General features: G+C 40.0%; 4 non-coding genes across 4 annotated transcripts; 2 read left to right on the top strand and 2 right to left on the bottom strand.

The window, feature by feature from the left end:
• Positions 1-1130: 1130 nt before the first annotated feature.
• On the bottom strand, positions 1131-1202 carry trnaa-ugc (transfer RNA alanine (anticodon UGC)). The gene has a single exon. It is a non-coding gene; the product is annotated as a tRNA-Ala (tRNA).
• Positions 1203-2412: 1210 nt separating this feature from the next.
• trnag-ucc (transfer RNA glycine (anticodon UCC)) lies at positions 2413-2484 on the top strand. Its single transcript has one exon. It is a non-coding gene; the product is annotated as a tRNA-Gly (tRNA).
• A 1202-nt stretch (positions 2485-3686) lies between these two features.
• On the top strand, positions 3687-3758 carry trnag-ucc (transfer RNA glycine (anticodon UCC)). Its single transcript has one exon. It is a non-coding gene; the product is annotated as a tRNA-Gly (tRNA).
• A 1930-nt stretch (positions 3759-5688) lies between these two features.
• On the bottom strand, positions 5689-5770 carry trnas-aga (transfer RNA serine (anticodon AGA)). Its single transcript has one exon. It is a non-coding gene; the product is annotated as a tRNA-Ser (tRNA).
• Positions 5771-26934: the final 21164 nt, after the last annotated feature.

The following is a 26934-nucleotide window of genomic DNA, read 5'->3' as shown; positions in this document are numbered from 1 at the left end:
TATGAAACATCAGCTTTCTCTCACTGAAACAACTCTTTTGAATTCCCAGTTGACTTTCTAACTCTCAGTTTTCCCACATTTCAGCAAATCTGATCAGATTTACCCAGCACTAATCACTCTACATGAATCACAACTGCATGACTAGAAATGCTCATGCCGCATTTTCTACAATATTTCAGCAGTAAACAGCGATAAAAAAAAAAGTTTAAAAAAACCCAAACTAGCTTTTTCATTGGAAGCCTCTTCATGTGGGTTTTCCTGAATTCCCCAATCTAGCAGCTAGATCACAGAGATCAAACGTGAATCAAGCTGTAGCAAAGTTCGCCACTAGACAACTTTTATTTGTTCATATTTAGTCATGGGCAGTATCTGCTACTGAATTTGCATCAGGGAAACCCGTGTGGTGTGAAGTGTTGTGTCCTATCTGCAGCCCGGGCCCACTCTTCCTCTTTCTATAAGCGTCACATGTGAGTGGGCGGTGAACTCAGCCCAGAGACGTGCCTGTCAAGCCGAAATGAAAGTTGCAGTATTTACTGTCACGGTCACGGTTTCCACTGAGCGTTGCAGACAGATACTGCCACCTGCCGGCAGCCTTCATAAGTACTAGAACGAGATCTCGACATGTGCTGCTGTAGGCTCACTGAACACTTAAAAAACTGAGGATTTCTTTCTCTCTGGTGCCCTCGTGTGCCTCCTGGTCTCGAGAACGTGTAATGCTGCAAGAAAGAAGAATAGACTTGATTTGCTGCCCTCTCCACGTCTGTTCCTCATATACACTGCAAAGCTTGCAGACTTATTAGAGTTCAGCGAGGGAGGAAAACTAGTCAGGACATGAAGTGGCAAAAAATATTATTGATCTGCACATAAGCATGGAAGCTTTTATGGCTTCTTCAAAGTTTTTAGAGAAAATGAAAACAAAAATACTTTAAAAAGTAGTTAAGACTGTGATTAGATCTAATGTTTGTCTTCAAATATTTTACCTACCAGCGTACAAAGACGGCAGCACGACTGACTGTGGATACGTTGTTTTTACCTCCACACACCACACGTTTCACGTCTACGTGTACTACCTTACTGAGAATCCGACATGCTGCAAAGCGGCACCAGGCTGATTCAGCACTTCAAAAGCCTGGAGATGCCGGGGATTGAACCCGGGGCCTCATACATGCAAAGCATGCGCTCTACCACTGAGCTACATCCCCTTATTGCAAAATGACCGTGAGGCCAGCTGTTGAACGCATCCTGTGTATTAAAGAAATAATCATTAAAGTATACTTAAAGTGTGTTTTACACCAGCAGATATTTAACTTCATGTAATATGCTGTAACCGACTGTAATCTGCCACAGCGCTCTTCTTTTCAACGTCCTGTTTTGTGCCTTGCTCTTTTGAATAGTAACATAAACATATTTTACATATTTTAGTCACAGAACGTGAATCACTCTCAATCAGTGGCTGCTGCCTTGTCAGTTTTACCAGTGACAACGAGGGGTCGTAATAATATAAGCACAGTAACGGGCACTTAAATATGAAAATATATTTATAAAGAAAAAATAGTTTTAAGAATAAATTATCGAATAACTGCTTGAAATGACTCGACGGTGACATCTGTTAGTAAGATGAGGCAGTGCAACGAGTGTGAGTGTTACGGGGCTCCACGGCAGTCAGAACACTTTAGGTTTGTCATGCTCTACCGTAATTGGCTAAGACATTTAAACGATTTAAAAAGCAGTACGGCCTCCATTCCCAATCAAAGTATATATATCATTTAAAATGACATTTCATTTTTTTGTATTTGTCAAAAGTGTCCACATATATTTTTGATAACATGTCCATGTTTTGTTTGTTTTGTTTTTAACTTAAGCAGTAATGTTACTTGTTTCAGTTAATGCTGACAACATTTAGCCTCTAGTGGCTCTAAATGGCTTTTATGATGCGTTCCTGAATAAGTCAGGAGTTCCCAGTCAGAATTTGATTCTGGAATGTCCCTTCAACTCAGATTTCCCACTCAGAAAGCTGTCAGCAACCCCCAGCAATAGTAAACAACAATAAAACTGTAAAATTTTAACCTATACTGCCACTGTTGTGTATTTGGGAGTCACTAAACAAGCCGTACACAGAGGACTGACCAGGCTCTGTCCATGAATGTGCTGCATGGAGAAAGATAAGAAAGACAGGAGAGGAAGAAGAGAGGTTAGATTTAAGGTAAGGATGTTCAGTGGGATTTGATCAAAGGAAAGTGGGGTATGCTTTGTTGTTGAAATGTTGCCTGAAGATCCTCTGAGGGTTAGTGCAGGATAAACAGGTTAGCTTACTGTACTGTGATGGATTTAAAGTAAAGCACTGTGTTGAACTGGTGCACAGCAGCTGTGGTGTTCATGGTCATGGATCATGTGATTCCAGATGTGCATCAAGCGATGGTGGTATAGTGGTAAGCATAGCTGCCTTCCAAGCAGTTGACCCGGGTTCGATTCCCGGCCATCGCAGTTTCCTTTTTCCAAAGAACAATAATGGAGGAAAGCAATTTATATCAGAGATAAGACAATATATAGTGTGGAGTAAGTGGCTGTTACTTAGATCTCTTACTAAAGTTCTCATGTTATGTTTCTTTTGCTTACATGTGCACTCAAAGTTACCCTTTACAAACAACTCCCTTTCTGTAGGCAAAACTAAACACGCTGCAAATTGACTGTTGAAAGAGTGGACTACAGCTTTGGAAGCAGGTATTTTCAGATTATAATAATATTAATAGTGGATTAAATGTTTGGAAAAGGGGGCTCAGTTGTCATCACAACGGAGAGAAAGAAACACGTATTAACTGATGCACTCTTCTCCTTCTCCTACCTTCTTTTAAACTCTCCTCTCTGCCCAGATGTAGTCACACATGGAGGCCACACTGCTGAGTCAGCAGGCAAGTTTTAGATGTATTCAAAGCGGTGCCTGTATAGTGGCGAGCATAGCTGCCTTCCCAGTGTGTGATGTGGGTTTGTTTCCCAGCCAAGGAGAGAGCTTTGGAGAGAGCACACCAAAATCATTAAGGGGGTGTGTGGTAAGATGCACAATCTAGTGGATTTTAATACAACTAGTTTTCATCTTTTCTTTTCCATGATGTAAACATCACTCAACACTTCTCTTCTCTTGCCTCGTTGGCTACTTTGCTCCTCCTATTTTCCAGTCTCCTCCTGTCTCAGCTGTCTAAAGACCTGGCTGAAACGCTGGCTGAAGAGAAGCCTGATTCCAGATGCGCATCAGGCGATGGTGGTATAGTGGTAAGCATAGCTTCCTTCCAAGCAGTTGACCGGGGTTCGATTCCCGGCCATCGCAGCTATCTTTTTCACACCTTGGCTCATGTAACAACTCAAGACATATTTTTACTTTTTACTTTGAGTACATTTCAGAGGTGGTACATTTTCACTTTTACTTGAGTAAAGAAGTTCAATAGATACTTCAACTTTTAGCAGAGTGTTTTAATACAGGTTACTTTACTTCTCCTAAGTAAAGAAAGACTACTTTTTCCACCTAGGCAGCTACTTTGGTGAGTGAGCACTTCAGGATTAGTAGGATGTGAGAGAAGATTTTGGTTTCTAACTGAAGCAAGCATCACTCAACACTTCACTTCTCTTCTCTTGCTTTGTTCCTCCAGCTGAAATGCTGCCTGAACAGAAGCCTGATTCCAGATGTGTATCAGGCGATGGTGGTATAGTGGTAAGCATAGCTGCCTTCCAAGCAGTTGACCCGGGTTCGATTCCCGGCCATCGCAGCTCTCTTTTTGTCACAGAACAATAATGGAAGAAAGTCATTTTATATCAAAGATAAGACAATATGTGTAATAAGGGGATATTCCTTAGATCTAATTTCATAATCTTCTCCCATCATTACTACAGTGCGTCATTACAGACCTTTATTACTTCAGAAATGCTTTTATTCTGATCACTCAAGCATGCTTATATGTCCCAGCCCCTCAAACAAGTTAAAGCTATGGCAGTCTGAATGTAACTCACCTGTATGAAGCTTTAGAGCTGCATATATATAATGCCAGAGAGAGCAGAACAGTTACTCTTATGCAAAACATTAAGTCACATGTCAGTCTGCAGTGGTCACAATCTACGAAAAGTGGTCCAAGGAAGAAACAGTGGTGAACCAGCAACAGGGTCATGGGTGGACAAAGCTTACTGATGCTCATGGGGACCCAAGGCTGGCCTCTGTGCTGTGATCCAACAAACAAGCTGCTAAAGGTCAAATTGCAGAAAAGTGTCATGGTAATTCTGATAGAAAAGAGTCAGAATACACAGTGCATCACAGTTTGTTAGTATGGGGCTGCATAGCTGCACAGCAGTCAGGGTTCCCATGGTGACTCATGTCCACCAACAGTAGCGCCAAAAATGGGCACGTGAATATGAGAACTGGACCACAGAGAAATGATGGACCAGGTGGCCTGGTCTAAAGAATCACTTTCTTTTTTACATCAACCTGGATGGTTGCATTGCTTACCTGGGGAACCCCTGGCACCAAGATGCACTAAAGGAGGCCAGCCATCAGGAGGCCAGCCTTGGGTCCTGTCAACCATATGGATTTTACTTTGACACCTACCAAACCATTGTTGCAGAGCACCTTGCCATGGACACAGTATTCCCTGATGGCTGTGGTTTGAGGAGCACCACAATGAGTTTGAGGTGTTGACTTAGCCTCCAAATTCTCCACAGTTGAAATCCAATTGAGCATCTGTGGGATGTGCTGGACAAACAAGTCGGATCCACATAGGTCAGTGATCCCATCTCTCTTATTTGTTGTGCATCTTAAACTGCAGAAATGATGTGGCAGCTTATATGTTGGGTTCCTTTGACCCATGAACATAAGGAGAGTATCTAGTGCAATACAATAAAAGATGAGAGGAAAACAGCAAGTGACATGATTACATTTCTCATTTGAGGCATAAGAAATGCATTGTGTTAGCTCTCATAACAGGAAGAAACTCTGAATCCAGCACACTGCTGTCATGAGAAAACTTGAGCACTTTATCAGCAGATCCCTCTGAGAAAGGATAGCCTCGACTGTATTCAGCAGATCTCAGGGACACATGGATGACCCATGTGTCCCTGAGATCTGCTAAATAATTTAACATTTCAGAATTCTGCTCCTTTGTAAATAGGAATTTTAGTGTCATGATTTCAAATAGTAAATAAATACTTTACACCTACTATGTACTGACACAACAACCTGAAATATGATTTAAAGAACAGGGTGTGCCATTAAGAAGAAAGCTAGCCTAGACCTTCTAAACAGATGACACATGCCACCATGTAGCCCAAATTTACGAATGAGTGTTCATTTAATGTTTCAGCAGTGCTGCCCTAATGCCCTTGCTGTTTTCTAATGTTCTCCTTCAAAGAAAAATAATTTCACTAAAAGACTCCTTCTCCTCAGGGCTGTGGACAATAAATGTTTTTAGATATGTGGGAATCTACACTAAATGAATCCAGCTGGAATGATTTGCAGCTCTACCTAATCTTGTGGCTGCCATTCAGGAACATACCTGATGTAAGCATAATACTGTGCAGCAACATTCAAGATATTTAGCACAGTAGCACAGGGAAAGTTCTGAATGTAGCTTTTTGCAACAGACATGGCCGCCACCATAACGTAGTTTATGTAGATTCAGTCTCGATAAAGATCGGACAAAAACAGAGTCACGTTGTCGGCAGGATTCGAACCTGCGCGGGGAGACCCCAATGGATTTCTAGTCCATCGCCTTAACCACTCGGCCACGACAACTTATACTACGTCACCGTCGTGCATCGCTTCTTCGCTCAGCCGAGTATTAGTGGCTAAGCATCCGTATATCCTCTGTATATTTATTGAACGTCTAATACTTTTTTAGATGAACATCATAAACAAACATATAATGAAATGATAATGGAAGATTAACTCCAGAGTTACTAACAAAAGTCTATATTTGTTTTCTTTTTGCTCCAAAGGTAAAACCTGATGGATGCGGGGTTTTAACATTTTGTTAAAAGTATTTTTAATGCCGATATTTCGATTTATTTGACAACATTGTCGACTATGTATGTAGATAAATACGAAATAAAGAAAGCGCAGATTCCTTTGACTTCCAATACCACAAGATGGCAGTAATTCACATTTCTTAAAAGGTTCCTTTGAAGTACACACAGAACGTCAGATCAAGTATTTACAAGTCTTCCAGAAATGTAAACCGGAGAGCTTTACAGTGTGAACATCTCTCTCATAAATACTACACATCAAGTCTACAGTCACTGTCCAAAAGTGTGTCAGTTAACTCTGAGATCACTTACCTGTTAGTTCTTTAAACGGATGTTTCAAGTTCTCCAGGAAGAACTTGCAGAATTTGTATAGTCCAGTGTCACATATAGAAGTTCAAAGGCTTCACAACCTTGATTTTGGTATCTAAACCGTCATTATATAATGCTGATTATTTTACACAAGTTGCGCTTCTTCTTACGTGTTGCTTTTGTCTATGTTGCCTGTTTTAATAAGTACACTGAGAACAATCCCAGTTCCTTGCATGTGTACACAGACAGGATTCTGGTTTTCATTCGGTTCTTATGTGTTTATACAACACTCTGCATTTAATCATTACTTTTTATTCATTTCTGGCTGTCTTCCACAGGGTGTCGTTTGTTCTGTCCTCGTGCCCTCACTCGCAACTGAATTCCACATTAGATAAGAGTAAGACCTTGAGATATGTAGAGTAGATGGTAAAGTGATTAATAATAATGCTGGCTGGCTGCTCAGAGCTGAGATTGGCAGTGTCAGATTTGAGTCCTAGTCCTGGATATCGGTGTTGAGTAAATGTCATAGGATTACGAGATGAGAGGGCATATGTGGGCTGTTTCAGTTGGGGATAGATTGCAAAAATGTATCCCCAACTTAAACCTCAGTAAAAGGTTTCAGAACAGAGATGTGTGAGCCTGCAGGTAAAGCTGAGCTCGGATTGCTGTTTCACATGGTTCAGTAATTACCACAATTTAGCAAGAATTCTTCCCAATAATTTTAATTTATGATCCACTTTTAAGAACTCGAAACACTGAGGTGGAAATGATCTTACCCTCTAATAGTGCAATCAAGCTTCATTCAGTCTCCAATAGGTGTAGAATGATAGCCTCCACCCTTCTAACTACACTGACATTTGTGGGGATGTTATTCCAGATGTAAATACAGCGCCTGGGAGGGTTGTGAAAATTAGCCATGGCGAGATGTGAGGATACACCATTTTCCTCCAAACCACGTGGACAGCAAACAGCTGGCTGCAAGCTCTGTTTTTACCGGGGGGAGCGGTGATGTGGAGGCTACCACAGGAAATCTGTATTCCTGTTGACAAAAGGATGATAGTTTTTATCCAGCTTTAATGAGCTAAGTGTCTCTTTGGTTTTTACACAATATGTGTCTGTCTGCACAGCGTTTCAGCTCCAGTGTGCGTCACTTGACCAAAAAGATCCAGCTGTTGTTAAACCGCTGCGGTCTATCCACAGAGGAATTTTACTGAATGTTTCCAGCGTCTCAGTAAGAAAGCTCAAAGATCCACTGCTCTAACTAACATCCTCCTCCTCCTCTACACCCTCTGTCTCTCCATTGTGACCAAAAATCAGAGAAAAAAAGTAAGCATTGCAACGCTAAGACTGTCGCTGTGGCAAGCAGTATTTTTTTATTTGCCGGACTGAAAGAGTAGAAAATCAAGAGTGAGAGGAACATCTGGCACAGATCAAGCGAAGAAACTGAAGAAAGGCTCTGTGTGGATTTTCTGGAATGAAAATTTCCAGAACAGCCTCACTTGAAATGACATTGCAAAATTATTTGAGAGTTTTGGGAGCACACAGTGAAAAACATGACTTCACTTTGGGGAAGGTACGCCCAGATGAGCATCATGAATGCTTGGCCAGCTGAGAGACTTTGTGCTTTGTACCATCACCAGCTGCTGCATTCATAAGTCCTGCATAACAGGCCATTATTTAGTAGGAAGCCTCCTTTTGCATCTGACCAATTATGTAAATTACCAAAGTATATACTGTATGGCAGTGGAAAGGAAAACTGCTTTTAATTATTCAGCCTGGATAACAGTTGGCCATAAACATTACAAGGCCTAACCATCAATTATGGATGAAGGTTAGAGACCTGAGTGGCACCAGAGCTGCTTTGAGGAGACGGAGTGCTGAAGGTTTATCCTGTCAAAACAACAGATAAACCTGTTATATATATATACATGTAAAGGCCCATGTATTATGTTGAAAAGATATCAGCCTAAGTTTAACTGGGCTGAGTTTTACTTTTGTCGTTATACAGATATATACCATGATGGTGCAGCGACTCAGTGTAACCTTTGAAGTGAGGAAGATTTGTCTATTCCTGTGACAGAGGTGGCAAAAAGGACCCAAACACAGGACTCACAGACAAAAACAAAGTAAATGAAAACTAACATGTAATTAGGGTTGAAAATGAATGAATAAAAGTTGCAAAATCCACAGTGGCACATACAATATATTGCCAAAAGTATTGACTCATCCATCCGAATCTTTGAATTCAGGTGTTCCAGTCACTTCTGTGGCCACAGGTGTATAAAGCAAACAAGTCCAGACAAAGCTGATGAGTGTTCAGTGAGTCGATCTGGTCATGGGGCAATGCACAGGAGCATTTCTGTGGGTCAGCCTGAGCCAGGGAGCACTGAAGACCAGTTCAGAAGTTTGACCCAGAGGATGAGCTAGGTTGAAAAACCCTTCAGGCAGCAACCCACAGGCTGAGCATAGCAAACAGACCTCTCTGGAGGGCAAAGACCTCTGGGGCTGGCCCTGTTTCCAGGCAGCATCATTTCTGTCAGGCCAGGCAGCTGCAAGGTTTGGTACTGAGTTACTGCTGCTCAGACGAGGCTTCGGTGCTGGACTGCCACAGCGACAAAGAGGAAAGTGGAATTTGCACAAAAAATAATAGAGAAGGGATGTAAAACTAATTTTACATCGTGGGCCACATGTGGGGCAGACTCCAATTTCTGTCAGGGTAAAGTTTAAATACACATTTAATCTCTGCAAAATTTTAATATAAGACAAAGAATTGCAACATCAATAGTATGTCTCAGTTTTTCTGCATGATAAAGAAATGGTAGTGTAGTAAATGAAAGAAAGCTGTCAGCACAGCTGACTGGGCTTAACTTGTATGTAAATGTGCAAAATGACAGAAATCTATCATTAGATTACTTTTTGATTGTTGTGGATGACCACAGGGGAGCGCTGTATCTATAGGAAAAGCTGGAAAACGTGAAAATACAGCTAAAAGTCCACAATTTATGTCTCCCTTACATTTTCCAAAGCCATCCAGTGGGCTGGACTGGAGTCTTTGCAGGGCTGATTATGGCTCCAGGCCTTTTGTTGCTACCAGAATATAAAAATAAATAGGAAGCAACAAACAGGATGCAAATACTAGAGACCACTGGGGAAGAGAAATAAATACAAACCAGTACTCCAAATGTGAACAGAACCAAGAGAAGAAAAGGATCCAAAGCTAAAGGCTAAAAATCCAAACAACTAAACTGAGAATACAAAACTCAAAACCCTGAGTCCAAGACACAGGACCATGACAATTCCTCAGTTATTGTTAATGAATAAGCTTTGAGGTAAAAGGTTAAAGAATTCATCCAGGCCTGCTGCGCGGCTACTGAATTCATTCAAATGAATTCATCTTGACAGTGTCCACATTTTTGCACGTACAGTATGTCCAGTGTGCACAGTAAGCTACTGTTGATGTGTATCATGTGTTCGTGTGGGCTGAACGCACTGGAAACTGAGCTCGACTGACCACAAGCAAATCCTTCAAGTTGTTGCCATGTGGTGATTAAACCTGGTCTTCTTTTCCACATAACTGGCCGATTACAGTCATCAGCAGGTTCATCGCATGTCCTGAGTCTGCCTGCTGCACTCCAGAAGTCCTGTTCCTCTGAATCTACGAGGGTCGTGCGTATGAAACTGAAAATGCTGACTTTAGAAAAGAACTTTTATGGGGACATGAAGATCAGAGCAGGCAAAGAATTTATCTGAAAGCTTTCTAGCCGGCCTGCAGAGGACTGAAATGTTGTCTGTGCTGACCACAAAGTTAGTTTAATTAAGTTGCCATGACAACTGCGACCTCCCCCAGTATCCTCTTTGCCCAGGGAACAGAGAAACCACAAGTTTGTAATCTTTCCCCCAAAGCCAAACCTTTCATTTACTTAAAATAATTTGTGTTCCCATTCCAGCCAGCTCACATTCCCAGGGTGTCAAATACTGCTGTTCTGGCTGTATCTCTGCTGTTTCTGAGGCATGTATTTGTATCTACATGTATCTGTTTTGACATCTGTGCCATAACTCACCAGATTATCGCACTCCAATCTAATGACTTGGCTTCTCGTGTAAACGCGCTGGGTAGCTTTACGCATCATTTTTTCACATCAGGGAAAAATTTTCCATTTGTTGAACAAGGACAACTGTGACACACGACAGCACGTCGGCATTAGAAATTCCAATTGTACAGAAGATAAACGATAAACTTCTTGAAAACCAAATGCCAAGCAAAGCCTGCCTTGTGTTACAGTTGATGGAGATAAATATTCAGTCCAGCAACAACAGGCGTCTGCATCCTTCAACATCAAAAGAGCCACTTTAGTTCCTCCTACCAAACAACGGGAGAAAAAGAGCAGCACACGCAGGTGACAGGGGACATATAGTATGTATTACCCTAGTTCTAACCCATGGCAGGTTGCTGACCACTGAACTAGGACAATGCGTAAAAGCAATACCTGGAATCAAGTTACAATAAGATTTTCAGAGTTCGGGAGTGGCTGTAGCTCAGAGGGTAGAGCATGTTGTCTGCTAATCAGAAGCATGCATCCACCTGTGTGTAAATGTTAGATAGAAACCACTAAGGCATTGCAAAATGAGGTAAGCTAAGTAAAGTGCTTTTCTACTCAGAGTAGAAAAGCACTATAAAAGAACACATAAAGCTACCAACAACTCAACAATCTGGTCTCCTTTCAAAAAAAATTGGAGACAATAACTCTATGAATTATGGCTTCAGCAGCTTCCAGCATCAGGCAGATTTTACACTTAAGTTAAAAACCTTTCCACTTGTGCAGACGTTTATTTGCCTCTTTTTACATGTCCCAGTGTGCATCAATTCATGATTCACATTTGGTTTGAAAAAAAAAACACTTCCAAAGAACACTTGGCTGTCTGTTAGCTTTGATACACATGCAAAATAAGTACTCTGGTATATTTACATTGACTATAAATAGGTTGTGATCAGTTGCACCACTCAAAGTCTACTACAAGTCTATGAAAATGTTTCTAAAGACTTATTATTCTTACAGTGTGGACACTGCTGTGTGTCATGACCAGAGAAGCTTTGTTATAAATGTATGGCAGCAGTGGGGTTGAGAAGAGGAGAGGATGGATGTACTGAGAGGTGGGAAGGAGTGAGGTAGTACTAGTAAATCAACATAATCACGCTGACAACAGGGGCGGATGAGTTGGATGACTGCGGTTGTAGAGACCACCCTGGATCTGGCAACCCAACAGACAGAGTCAGTGACCGAGAGGCCGGGCTACTGCTGTGTCGCTGACAGAATCTGACAGTGACCGAGCAGCTGTGGTGCCACAGAGGTTGGGTTTCTGTTGAGACAAACACTCACGCGCATAGAAGCCGGGGAGACATAAACTAGGTCACACAAACAGGCAAAATAAGACACAAACAAAGGCACAAAATAGCTCCAGGCAAATAGATTAGTGCAACTATACACTATGTCTATGACTCTTTCATTTATACGAAAAAACACAAGAGCCAATCGGGGCTTGGGAAGCAGCAGATGATATTTCACTGTAAGGAGGTAACTGAGATTTATGTTTCTCCACAAGGTGTCACAAGTACAGACATGGTACTTCTTAATTCTCAGTTAGATACAGGCTAAACAGTCTACATACCTTCCACCTTTAGTAGCATGTTCCCAAACATTTGGTCTGTTAGTTTGTCTCATTCAGGAATAATGCAGCACTTGTACAGTTTAATCAGTTATGCCAGATTTGTAACTGTTTATTTTGGGTACAATCCTTTACACTTGTGCCATATTTGACTATTTCAGACATCACAAGCTCTAAAAAGTATTTTATAAACACATTACGAACTCAGGATTTTTCATAATTATTTTAACTTGAGGAGAGGTGTAGATTGAAGTGATGATATGTTGCCTGGGGTTTAAAATTACACAGAAACATTTAAAGCATTTTGGAATTTTCAGTGAAGTAATCATGAAGAAGGAAATCAGTCATGAAACCAAAAGCATTTTTGTGCCAGGCTGCTGACATGTCTATTACCTCCGCCAAGGAGGTTGTGTTTTTGCTAGCATTTGTGTGCAGGCGTGTTATTCTTTCTGTCTGTAAACACAATAAAGTTATGAATAAATTCTGATAAAATTTTGTGGGGGTGTAGAGTCGGGGTCACATTAACAATTTTGCCTTATATACACCAAGGTCCTCAAAAACTGAAAAGAAAAGCGTGATAACTTGGGAACTCTGAAACTCTAAAAGTGTTGGTGTGTATTGTCAACATATTTAAAATACTATAAGTATTTAAATATCATGTCACACTTGACCTCTGACCTTTCCTTCAGGGTCTAGATTGGAGGTCAAAGTACTAATAATGCTAGAAAGAGCTATTTAAAAATCTATTTCAATTCAATTTTATTTATATAGCGCCAAATCACAACAACAGTCGCCTCAAAGCGCTTTATGACAATAATAAAATGACAATAAGTTTTCACACTGACAAGAACATGCTGGCCTTGGATACTTTTCTCATTTGTATGAGTTTATGTGCGTTACAGTGATACTTCAAAACCATACAGTAAAATGTGTTTCTGAATATTTATTTATGAAAAAAAACAAACTTGTGATCAAAAACCTTTTTCATTTATTATTTATTACTAAACATTTAAATGAATTATGCTAAACAATGAAATGAATGCTAAACATGTACAGTATCCACATGAATGAAAAAATGAAGTATAATAAAATGGGTTTCAACAAAGCAAACAAAAAAGCCTGCCTCAAGTGGTCATTTGAGGAACTGCACTCATGTTATTAGCTCCATGTTGCGATACTGTATGTTATCTTGTCTTGGAGTTTGCTGCGAATTCTGCAAGACTGATGTTACAGTTTATTTACTAGGAACATTTGATGTTTCTTCTTAATTTCTGGTCATTTTCTGACTTAATACCTGCCTTACCTTTAGGCCCGCAAAAGAGAAAACAAAGCCTCTCATTTCACAGGCTTGGTCTTCACAACCATAGAAATACTGGATTACACACATGCAAACACGTTGTTTTGATAATCAGCTCATGCAGCTGTCTATCACTTGTGTTTCCTCCCCGTTTTCCTGTTCTCATCTTGTTATCCTCTCCATTCCGTCATGTTTTCTGTTGTCCTCTGTCTCTTGCGTGCAAAGATTTGCATCAACACAAGTCTCACTTGTAAGCAACAGGAAAATTGTTTTCTGTTCCCTCTTTAATCTGCACAGCCCGCTGAGCTGTTGCATTATTTATATGTTTGTCATTATTCTCCCTTTGAGCCCCAGAGGCACACGCTTTTCTCAAATATTGTTCATTTTTCCATGTGACTCTGGCAAGAGAAGAATACCAGGCGTGGTTACACAGATACTGATTGACTGTGTCATGGAGAGTTACAAAGGCTGAAAAGGTTGTGTACAATGTAGCAACGGGACAGCTAATTAATGCCATTCACCCATTTGCATAGATCAGGCTGAGAGTGTATCCAGCTGCTACTCGTTAGTCTCCAAAAATTTACTTTAAAGGTAAAAACAAACACACTTTCTCATAACTTCTGTGCTTATGAAATCGATTGTGCTCTATTTGAGAATAGGCCTAATATAGTAGTTTTAACCGTGTATTGGTTAAACAAGGTCTTCTGCCGCAATCACCTCTCAAAAGTCTGTGATTATCCGTGAACCACGACCTTACTTAAAGTGACTGCACATTATATCATCCGCTCCTTCCAGCCCACATCCCAGCCATCTCACATAGTTTGTTGTTACTTCACAATAATCAGCTGCAGATGTGAAATTCTCATGGCCTGGCCTCATCGCAGGGTTGTAATCTTAGAAAAACACAACCTTAAGAAAAGCCCTATGACATACAGTTTCCTTAATTCGCTAGCACGTAGGACTCACAGTTTTTACACCTGTTTTTCATTTCTACCCACACTAAAGGATGACATATGCACTATGATTCGTCATGCTAACTCTGACGCAATACATCAAAGGGCTAACAATCATGTTTAACATAGTACAGGGTCTGTTATTAGCCAACTAAATAATTGTGAAAATCACAGTACTAGAGCAGCATTCAAAGCTGAATCAGTTTATTATTAATGCACACATGAAAAAACACAGTTATGTATCCGTTCTGTTTAAGTCTTGGTCTTCACGTAATGCGTACAAAATGTAATCCAACAAATGCTATCGTATCAAATTCTTTCCTGTTTGAGTCAAATATTCCACACACAATTAGTTCAAATAGGACTATTTTAATGCCACTCAAACTTTTGATCTCACAGATTAACGTGAAATGACCGCAACCTCTTTCAAACGCGTTATGTGCTGGTGGCATGTATTGTTTTATAATTATGTTGGTACACCACAGAATAAAAGGCAGTCAGTTCACAGCATTGTTGTGGTGGATGCATGAATTCCCTGGTGGTGATGCAACATAATAAAAAACAGTTGTCAGTAAGAGGTGCAGCATGCAAATGCACGACTCACACCTTGGAGAACTGGGTCAAAATCCCTTCTGGGGACGTAATAATTAGGTGGAAGCAGTTTTTACTGTTGGGTTTGTAGAGGTTTGGGAAACAGAACCATTAAAGTGTGGTCATGTGAGTGAACTGATTTCCACAGCGCAGGCATGGAAGTGTGGTCTTTTCATGTATTTCTGAGAAAACAAAACATTTTTAGCAGATACTGCACATACTTATGCAGCTAGCAGCTAGTTAGCCTATAGTACTTTATCCTCTTGGCTGACTGGCCTCTTGATTGCGTCACATGCTTTCATAATTTCTGAGCCTAATTTAATAAGGAGAAATGTGCTACAGGAATAGCTAACAAGGATTGATACATTATTTTTTCACCATCAGCCTGTAACAGTGACAAACTGATTGATTAAAGACTAGGCTACCTAGCCTAAAGCTCAAGCAGGTTTAGCTATCCAACAACTTTTTCTGCATATCGAGTCAGAGTCATGTATGGTCTGGAGCCTACCCAGTATATCATAGGCTGAGATGAAGGGCACAGCCTGGACACTGCATCTTTACCAGTCAATCACAGGACTAATTGAGAAAAAGAAAAGTTTTCATGCATAGATTTAGAGTTAGACAGATTTAGGCCTTGAGAGAGCCTTCACAGGCACAGGAAGAAGAACATCACACAGAAACACCACAGCCACCTGGATTCAAACCCAAGACCTTGATATGAGGCATTAGTGCTAACCACCACTCTACCATGCTGCCCAAAGTTAAACACTTTGCCTTAATCTGTCAAAGACGCATGACTCTTTCTTCAGCCGGCTGGTTGCTATCTCCTTTTTCCCCAAGGCTATGCTAATATAGCCCTGTGATATCTCCAGCTTCACATTAAAAGCACAGATACTATATAAGAAAGTTTGTGAGCTCCTATTAAAATTCTCTACAGGAAAGTCATTTAAAGACTAAAAGTTAAAGGCCCAGAAAATCAAAATGATAGATGTTAAAAATATTTAGTAAAAGTTACTTTGGTGTAAGGGCCTCCTGCTTACACCAAAGTAACGAATGCTCTCTCAGTCAGATTAATACCCGATCAACTGAACCATCTCTTTCAATATATATGTTAAACAGTTATGAAAACATGTTGGGAAATAAAGCATTTATGTTATAGTATTGGGTCAGTTTGATGCACTTTTATGTTTCAGTACCACATTATTTACCTAATTTTCCATTAAAACAATTCTGAAAGTGACAAGTTGAATTGGATTTTTTTTTCCTGCACCATCACCTCGAACCAGTACTGTTACCAAAGGCCATTGAAAGCATGCAGATGTAATTTGTAGGGCTTAATAAGTGGAACAAATTTATGGGGTCAGTCTGGAATTAAATCCTAACAGCCAGTGACTTACAATAGGTCACTTCCACCCCCTGCCTTTATCCTCCAGTCAGTGATATAAAGTGGGTACATTCAGAACCTTCATGGAAACAGTTAAGGAATCTAACAACATCCGCATGTATTCCAAAACTGTAAGTATTTTCAGGCTTAAATAATGTCAGCTATGCAGGTTATTGGCTTTGATTTGATTAATGAGATTAGATTAGAGCTTTATGTTAAACTCTCTTTCTGTCCCAATTATTCTGCATAGTTCAGAGAACATAGTGAGTTCTCTAATCACTATAATCACTGTTTACAAGATCTGGGTCAACATCATGATAGGGTCATGACATTGTAAGGTCATAGTTTTAAAGCAAGTTCTCATGGAATTGCTAAACATATAAAGTATCTTTATGAATAAATTATAAATTCACACAAATTTAAACATTATGCCATACACAACTTTACACTGCTGACCAAAATATTAATATTAATAATAATAATAATAATAATAATAATAATAATAATAATAATAGTAATAATAATAATCTCTCTTCATCACAGGGCCAGAGATTGTTAGTTTTGTTGCTGTTGTACATTTGAAGGTCTAAACTCCAAAAATGGAAATGGTTTGCTGACAGCATTTTGGCTGGAGTCCATTTAACAAGCGCATCATTTATGTGAGAACTTATCGTCATATTAGCAACCAAGCTATCAAGCTAGCTGCAACCTAGATGGCCGTGTGTTAGCTTATCTGTATGTTATAAATATATAAATAAGTACATCACTTGAATAAATTGTGTGAACCAGTTAGAATGTAAACTTGCTATAATGTTAGAGCCAGGTTACTTGCTAGTGGGTTAGCCATTGGGAGCTAAAAGTCCATCCATTAAAAAAAAGACTTCCATTTTCACCATAGGAATTTCATATATAGGAAGATTTATAGTACTGCTAAAGTCTTAAGGCACATAGATGTAATGATTTTTTGGTATATGAACCAAATAAGCTCAATAAGAACTTTTGCCACTGATTTTGTGACTTGCAGAGCTTCCAAAGCAATGTGGTGCCTTTTGCAAGCTCAGGGCAAACAAGTTACATACAAAACCTTTTGCTTATTTTTATGTTTTAAAACACAATAAACATCTTAACTGTGGCAGATTCAAACCTTTTGATGATTTTTTAGGCACATATCAAAGTTAGGCTAAGTTCAGCTTGCTCAGTGTGTTTGTTCAGAGTTACACTATACTGCATACAGGCTGTGGCTGAGAGCTTGATATATTATTGCTGCGCAAAACTAAACTGTGAAAATGTGTTGTTCTTCTTCTAAAACATAAAGAAGGTCAACTGGAAGACAAAGTTCTGAGCTACACAATGTGGTGTGCAAACAAAGCTCCACTAAAGTCCAAGATGACACTCATTAGAGTACATCATCGGCCTTGAATAACATCTCATTCAGGCCAACTTAGGCATCCACTATAATTTAAATGCAGAATATAGATTGCACTGGGTGAATTTGTTTAGCTTGAAAAAGGCAAAATGTTGTACCTAATGGTGGGGTTTTTTCTCTCGTTAGGCCATTGCCTGCTCTCATGCCGATGGAGGTCCATCATCAGGCATACTGATGATGAAGAAAGTTTTCTTGAAATCTATTCCTTATATAATTTCTCTGTGATAACCATTATGAGTCCTAAATGCTGCATTTTTCTCCACAATAGGCACAAAAGCTTCTGCTCTCAATCGATATTTTCGGTGGAAATTAAAAGCAATAAAGGGTAAAGGCCTTTGAAAAAACATGGCTATAAGGTAAACAACACTGAGTCTAGTCCATCCAAAGATACAACAAAAGGGAATAAAAGAGGTCTTGTTAGTGTTTCTGAAGCTGCCAGAGTACATTGCTACTTTGACCTCATTACTGGGGGCTTACTAGTCACGGGGTTGATGAGGGGCAAAGCGGCACAGTTAAATGCCCAAGAATGCATACTCATTTACAATGCAGCAATGAGACAGACCCACGCAAACCCAGCTCGACCATTGCTCTGAAACCTCCCAAACATGACTATATACAGCAAGGGCCTGAAACATTACTGAATAACATGCAAGGCTATGAACATAAGAGCAAATACAGTCTTTGTATTTCAGGTGACTTGTTCAGATAAACTTTCAAACTATAAAGTGGCTGTTTAACTCATCACAGAGTTTTTACTGGTGGAAAAATGCACAGTGTTGGTGCATTAAGTCTGTAACCACATGTTATCATCAACATGATGGGAAAGAGATCTCCTAACTGTGTCTCTGGAGTCACATTTGAAAACCTCGCATTACTCTACTCTTTGAAGCCTTCCCAGTTTGGTTGGATGTCCTGACATACATTCCAAGAGCCCAGTCTTATCATTTTTTCCATCGTAGCCCATGGTGGGCCTTTTTGAATTGGACATATCCTTTCTGGTATTACATTAGGTGCAAAACTGTTTTTGTGTTTTTGCTTTTTTCACTTCTTTGAACCAATGGTCTGGAGGGCTTCAACCATGCACCCAAGCCTGCTTTGAACCATGAAGATGCAGAAGCCTGCTAGTGGAACCCTGCCTCTGCCCAAAAAGCAAGAAAATACCCTGTTGTTCAAAAAAATCTATTTTTTCCTTAAATCCAAAAATAAAAGTGTTGCATCTTGTTCAGTGGTGCTTGTGTTTCAGCCTTCCTTACTTCGGCCATGTCCCTGGGTACTGAGCATCTTTGCTTCTGGAAGCTATTAGCTACTTCAAAAGACTGTTACAATTTTTGAGCTATCTGTGTCCATTATGTCCCCTTTTTGACCCATTTTGCCTGAAGTAAAGAAGCTGCCTAATAACAGTGCACACTTTGATATAAGATGTTCAGCATTCTGGGCCACATTACACAAATAAATATCACCGGAGAATGTTTAAATCCAACAAGTATTGCGGTTTATGTAGCTTGGAGTGAAAAAATATGCATAGAAATAAAGACGAGGTCAAAATACTCACTTAATAATTTTGCACAAAGTGTATATGCCATAAAAGCATTATGGCCCTGCCTTGCCTACTGTAATAACACAGAAATAGGTTATAGCCTCCATTAGCAACTTGGAGTTAGCGAGAATAGCCTTGAGGTACCTGCAGCATCTGAGACAGTGTAAGCCACCTGCAACAGATCAGATGTTTCTGTACAAGTGCAGTTATACAGCGTTTTTTTAAGATATTGCATCTAAGCAAATTTTTGTACCATTTCCTGACATTGCATTTCCCGGGAAATGGTCACAGTTGTATTTTCAGAGGATTACATTTTCCAGGATTAATCCATATTGTGTCCAACTTGAAAAGCTCTGAAAGTTTCCTGTGAATTTGTGAACTTCTTAAGCATATCAATCTTTTCGACTGAAGGTATTTCCTTCAGTGACACTCTCAGGAAAGACGTATTTTTAACTCCGTTGCTTGTAACACTCTAAGAATGGACAGAAAAAGATCATTGTTCTCTGCATCCGTTCATCCAACGCATGACAAATTTCAGGATGTAAAGAAATGACAGCCTGCAGGGACCACTAGAGGTGCTTTTGACTTTTAATTTTACTTAAGTTTACTTAACTAACATCATGTCCGTTTGGTTTGTCTGATCTTTATAAAATCATAGAAAACTTCTTTGGAGGTAATTTTTTTTAAATCATAAATTGTTTCTTAATTCTTTTGCTTTGACAAGATTTTGACAAGATGTACAAGATGATGATGTTTTTCAGATGGCTTCTACTCAGCATGTCTCTGTTTTATGTAAAGGCTGAGAACATCGAGGTTACTCAGGCTGTTCAACAGATGTCAGAATCATGTGTGCAACATGACAGCCTCAAAGGTCAGCTGGAGCCACATGTGGATCTTGTGGAGTGAGTGCCAAATGGAATTGCCATCAAACCAGTCCTGAAGTGCTGGAGAACCTGGTTTTGCTTATAGACCATAACACTCTGTATTTCTGTCAGACTAAAGGGTTACAGTTAGAACAACAATATGGATCTCGTGATATGCTTTCCCACCATTAAAAAAAGGTAAAATTAGTATTACTGGCCTTCATCTTTTTCCAAGAAACAGTGCTGGTAGAGTGCACACACATGCACACAAAGGTGCTCGCTTGAAATGCAATATGGCAAAAGGGAAAAAGGGGGGAAGCATTACTGTAACCTAGATGTACTGTGATAATGTTTTGTGAAAACAGCTTCAACCCTGGTGTAAACCTGGGGAGCTGGGGAAGGGGGAGAAAGAATTCCCGTGATGGTTGGTGGTCCTCTTACAGACAAAAATGGACCCGGTGGGTTGTTTTTCCCCTGAAGCTCTACTGACAGAAGGTAGGATTCTCATATTTGAACGACTTTGGTTTGTTAAAATTAAAAGTAAATACATTATTTTAAAAAGCAGAAGTTTACACTGAATATTTCACTGAGAATATTTCACTTAATTTGCTGTGGCTAATTATTTCCCCACCCTCAGAAGTAGTAACACAAGCTTCTAACTTAAACTTTCTTACTTTCTTACATTTTTTAAGGATTTTTTCAACAAGTGGAACCGATAAAGTACATAAATCATCTTCAGATTGTTTGATTTGATTTTAATCCAAGTTTATAATTAATGTTAGTTTAGAATTTTGATTGCTGCACCATTTATACCAATTTGGTATGTTTCTAAAGTCCCATCTAGTCTAAGATCAGGCTTAAGTATTGCTATAACTACCAGCTGGACTGACATAAAATATCCACCAATAAATGCTTTGCTGCTTTTAAAATGTTTGAACTAATGTTTTTTTAGAGACCTCAGAGAATAAAATCCCAGGCCCTTCATTTAGCAGCATTGTTTGGTCTAAATTTTAACCCTTTTGCCATCCAAATACCTGTTTTCCATTAAGTTATTGCTAATTAGCATGTTAGTATAGCGCACATAACATGATATTTACATGTTATCATTGTTCTAAGCTTGTTAGCATTTAGCTAATAGCTGTGCGTACGAGTGAAAGCTGTTTGCTGGTCTAAAGTCTTGTGTCTTCTGTACCTTTTTAGGCCATTTTGAATACAAGACAGTAGTTCTTCTACAGTGTTGGGTCCCTGGCACCCCCTTCAGGATAATATCACACTGTTTATGAAAGATGGTAAGGTACTGGGTATAAATACTCGGTCTTTGCCGAGTCTTGCAAAGAATTTAAATTTATTACTAACCTAATCTGACACAGGAGCCATCTAACCAGACAAAATATATTATATCTTCTGAACAAGATATTAGAAATAAGGCATAGTCAGCATGAAGCATGTCCAGCTTATTAAGTAACCATTTGCACAACTGCTTGATGGACCCTAGTCAACCTGTTTTGATTATCAGGTAAATGGTAAATGGCCTGTATTTGTATAGCGCTTTTACTAGTCCCCCCCTAGGGACCCCAAAGCGCTTTACACACCCAGTCATCCACCCATTCACACACTGGTGGAGGCAGCTACAGTTGTAGCCACAGCTGCCCTGGGGCAGACTGACAGAAGCGAGGCTGCCATATCGCACCATCGGCCCTTCTGGCCAACACCAGTAAGCGGTAGGTGAAGTGTCTTGCCCAAGGACACAGCGACCGAGACAGACCAAGCCGGGGCTCGAACCGGCAACCTTCCGATTACAAGGCGAATTCCCAACTCTTGAGCCACTCATTCTTTCATCAATAATTAGAGAAATCATATTGGAACAGGTGCATGTACACAGACTTGCCTTACTGAATAAATAAATATCACAGCTTCACTAAAAGCTTAAAATTATATAATATTAATAAACTGTTTCCTAATAGTTTTTATATGGATGATACTGTAATATTAATATGTTTAATGTGTCCTTTCGCTCTTTCTTTCTCTCTCACACACACACACAGTTGTTGTTGTCCTCCTTTCCTTTTTTCCTTTTTTAAGCACCTCTTGTACCGTTTCTCTCTCGCTGTCTGTTACTCATATGTAACTCACGCTCATGATAAAAATGACTCTTTTGTTATCTTTCCACTTCAAAAAGGAATGAACACTTTTATGTTTGTATTTTTGTCAGGAAAATGAAAAAATTAATAATAATAATAATAATAAAGGCAAATAAACTTCCTCTACACTTGTTTTTCTTTTTTTTTTGCGAGGGGCAGCACTGATGACTGTCTTCATTTCGGTCCGGCCAGAGTTTGGGCTGATTGTGAGCTGTTGTTACAGCTGACCTCTGGATTAGCTCACATGTTGTCTTGTCTCAGCAAGTTTAACGTTAACTGCTTCATGTCTATCTGAATTGAATGGATTTTAAAAAGTCAATTTTCAAAAAGGTTTCGCATTCGTCCTTGGCTAACCTCATTTCTACCTGGTTCATTCTTTTTGGAAGTAGTCAATCAGCGATAGCTAGATGAGATTGGGAAAAACTACTAACCTCAGCATTGCAGGGCAGGAAGGGGCAGGTGAAATATGTGAAATAACAAACATACCCAAGATTTTCTTTGCTTCTTTTCCCCTTTTGCCTCTTGGATGAGTCCCAGACTATGCGTGAGCCCCTGAGCATGTTTCTTGAATGTCCATTACATAATCTGGCCAATGCAGAAAGTCACCCTTCAAACTGAACAGTAAACTCTTTAACTGTCTTTTAGTACAACTGAACTCCAGGGAAGACAAAACTGGATCCACTTGGACTCTCACTAAGAATGACATTTCTCCTCATACATGAAAGCCGTTAATGTAAAAATTCACACAAGCTGATGTCTTTCGTGAACTGAAGAATGAGCCAGAGACCAAAACGGTTTTAAAAATGTCCACGTTTGCCCTCACACTGGATGCTTTAAGAGCTGCAGGTCCTGGCACTTTGAGCAACGTGCCATGGGAGCACATCATGGCATTCATCTTGATTCACCACCTGCTGGGACCCACTGGAACAGATTTCAACATAAGAAGCCTTTTGAAAAAACCAAAACACAAAAAGGCTATATCAGATGCCTTGCGTTCAGATCCATCCAGTGTTTACTGAAAGCAACCTGTTTCTAATCAGAGAGAACTAAGAAATCATCTGATATCAGCAGTGACAGCAGAAGGTCACTTGGCAGCCTTTGCTCTGTCTGTCTTCTGTGTGTCTGATTTACAGCTTTTATATAGCTGGTGGCATTTATGGAATGCTCCATTGAACATCATAACTGTAGTCCTTTTCAGCAGCGTGAAACATCTTTGGTAGCGTTTCAGCATCAACAGAAGCTTTATGTATGAGTCCTCCTTTGTAAACAAAGAATCTTTTCTCTTTCATGGTTAGCACATAACTGCAACAATAAGACAGAGAACTGCAACCACAATTCTGCATAACTGGGAATATTATCCTACACTGCAACCAGCAGCTCAGTGTTTTCCATATGGCTGCTGGAGAGTTTCATGTTTACTACAGGCTCATCAGCAATTCTGACTGCGGTTGGGGATCATTTGTTTGCCATTGGCCTGTTTCCCGTAGCAACGTGCCTCAAAACCTGCTGCTGCGCAGACCATTCAAAGGAGGCAACACGAACAAAGAGCAGAGGTGACAAGTCAGTCAAACAAAGTCACATGGTTATCTTTCCACCTCAGCAACTCACATCTGATGGAACACTTTAAACCTCCAAATAATGTATCCTCTCTTTCAGTGACAGCAAGTAAAAAAAAACCACACAGACCTATTCACCTTCAGCACTTTGCATTTTACAAGGCTGTTAAAGGATGGAGTCACAGAGATAGCAGCGGCTCAAACTGTGGTCACGCTGAATGTTGATCTGGCCTTGTTTTTAATGGAGGGGACATGTGGACAGTTAACTCTGCCATTAGAGCAGAATGGTAATTGATTGTCCTTTGATCTCTTAAGTGCTTTGCTTTGTGTTTCGTGCATGTGTGTGTATTAGAGAGATTGCTGGCATACAGGCCAAGCAATGCTTCATGGAGAATGAGGAGGAAGTAGCGGCTTCACTTTTAAACACAGGCGCACCAGCGACAGATGGCATGCACTTTCACATTGATTCTGAAGAGAAAAGTAAATGTGCTGTTTGAAAAAGAACATTCAGAGTCAAGTCATACTGTAGAGCTTAACCAAGATACTGAGTTCAGCGCTAATGGGATGTTGCCTTCAGAATAAAGTCCAAAATGCATTGTTTATACTGTTGTGCTAAGAGTGACAATAAGGGACAGTATAACAGTGAAAACAAATAACAAAAGAAAATAGAAGTCAAGAAATAAATATATTTTGTTTGTTGCTTATTTATTTCATGTACAAAATACATTTACTACACAAGGGAAAATATGCTTTGTACCAGATTTAGCTAGAAGCTAAATTCCACCTGTAGTCTCTGGATATGACCCCCCTGTGAGATACGGTTTAAATCTATTAACAGAGACACACGTGCACACAAGTACACAGACACAACTAATTGAAAAAATACAAATATGAAAATTTGTATCTTATATATAGAAAATTATATTCAAATTCAGCTTATTGCATAGCAGAAAGCACTTATCAGAATTAAATGAATGCCAACAAAACTACTAAACCACTAAAACCCCTTTTTTTTTCACATTCCGAGGCGTTTTCAAATTACTTGAAAACATATTTCAGGCAATAATTGCTTTAATTGCTGCGTAAAAGCGGTGCTACAGTCTGCCTTTTATGGTTCCTATCAACAAAATATTTGAGTACAATACCCAAACGCTCATCAAATCGCGATAATGTTCAGAAGAAGAACTGTTTTAGAAGAACTGAAATATGAAAGCAAACAGACGCTTTGTTATAAGTGTATGTTTGGTTGGCCAGTGTTGGCTTTTCCTAGTTCCAACTATTTCAATTAAGCTTTTATTTTGAAAATCTCCTGCCGGCAGCTCTCCTTGTAGATGCAGTGGGCTTGAAGTGAAGGCGTTTACAGAGGGCGGCGGATTTATGCGTGTGAGTGACAGTCTGTGCGCGTGCGTGTCTCCGGGATATTAACAGAGTTTGCGTTTGGTGGTGCTCTCACAGCCCTTTAGAAACAAGCTCTTTCACCCGGGACAGCGTCGGTAAGTGAATGCGACTGAGTGTTTGTGCGTGTAAACTGAGCTCGTGCGGCTTTCTAGCTCGACAAAGAACTTAAAACATCGTTTGAACTTGGCCGTTTTTTCTCAGAGCTGCAGAATAAGTGGAGTTTAAGAAGTTTGAAGGCTGTCAGCGCGATAACTTGTATCAAGACGCGATTGGAGCTAACGTTTGATATCAGTTCTTGAGCGTCGGTGCTTTAGTTATTATTGTGGCTCTTTATATAATGTATTTAAATGTGGGTGTATTTTAAACATAAAGCGGTGTGGCATTTATCACGTGAGCCTTGAAACACTGGGTCGCGCGCGGTACGTACATCCAGGTGAGCCCATCCTCTCTACAGGTGGAGGAGGCTGCTTACATTAGGCGTCACCATCCACACATCATTACAGGACGGCAATGAGGCTTGGTTCAGACAGCTAGTGAAACTAAAGACCCGAAGCTTATGTCACGGTAGACATTTTTCTTTTATGTTGCCATGTACTATGACACCTAAGATCGCTGCAGGGAGGCCGACACTTCTGTATGGAAGGACAGCAAAGCCAAGCTGCGCTGAAAACTCGTATATTTCTGTGTTGGTAACTTGTACATAGCCTGCTGGATGGACCTTTAGGTTTTGCACCAACCAGTACACCCCTGACTTTCATGCAGCATGTATGTGCTTACATTTAGAGAAATGGAAAAATAAACATTTTCTCTTCTAAACAGTGTCATCCATCATTGGACTGCAGGGTAGTAACAAATGTGCTTACACACTTGGATAAATGCACATTTAGTCAAATTATATTACACACTTTAGACAAACTCACACCCACATGCATACACAGAGTAGCATCCAAGTGTATTTTATCCTTTCCTCCTTCTTTGGCCCATAGTCTGCTGCTAGGAGTCTGCCAAAATAGATAACCTGCAGGTAATTAGGAAGGCTACTTCTGTGTTCTGTTTTCACTGTTGGAAATGGAAGTTAATCAGCAGCAATTCCACTTCACCAAACTGATGTGAGATCAGCAAACGCAGAGGGATCGTGACAACCCTGTGCTTACTCTAATAGCCACAGAGTGGACTGACAGTAGACTGAGGTGTGAATTTTGAGCTTTCCCTGTGCCAAATTTTGGTGCTTCCCTCCCTCTGTGGATCACATTTAACGTGACCTTTTGTTGATCCTTTTAAACAACAAAAGAGTTTGTCATGGCCCTGAACAGGAAGCTTTTCCCTTTGTTCATGTTGCCCTGTCTACAAATTGATGTGTAGCTTGAAGAAGGTAAGATCCATCTCAGTTTTGTTGCTGTTTTTTGGGACACTGGCTTCATAATCTTACGTATAAGTGGTGGCTCATAGCTTTTGTACATGCTTCTGTTAAACTGGCTCTAAGTCCACTTAAAAGCTCGGCCTTCAGGGCCCCTTGCCTTTAGCCTGCAAAAGAAACAATGTCCTAAAAGTATAAGGAGAAAGAACTCTTGATCACTGGTGACGATACCTGGGCATGTGTAGCTAGTGATTATTATCCAGAGACTTTTAGAGAGACTCATATCAATGAGTGATCACGGTGGTGATGATTAAGCCTCCGACCTGTTGGAGGACTTAATAATAATCTGTGGTGATTAGCTGTGTAACCAAGGTGTTAATGCATGGGTCCTGTCTCCACCTCAGACTGCTATTCAGGTGACTCTTGTCACCATAAGACGTTAGAGTTTAACTTTTATT

This window comes from Diplotaxodon limnothrissa, linkage group LG9, assembly GCF_057381915.1.
Source record: "Diplotaxodon limnothrissa isolate DT_005_m linkage group LG9, D_limnothrissa_male_GT1.1, whole genome shotgun sequence".
Classification (NCBI taxonomy): Eukaryota; Metazoa; Chordata; class Actinopteri; order Cichliformes; family Cichlidae; genus Diplotaxodon; species Diplotaxodon limnothrissa.
The sequence above is the reverse complement of the archived record's forward strand: the minus strand, read 5'-3'. Positions and strand labels throughout refer to the sequence as shown.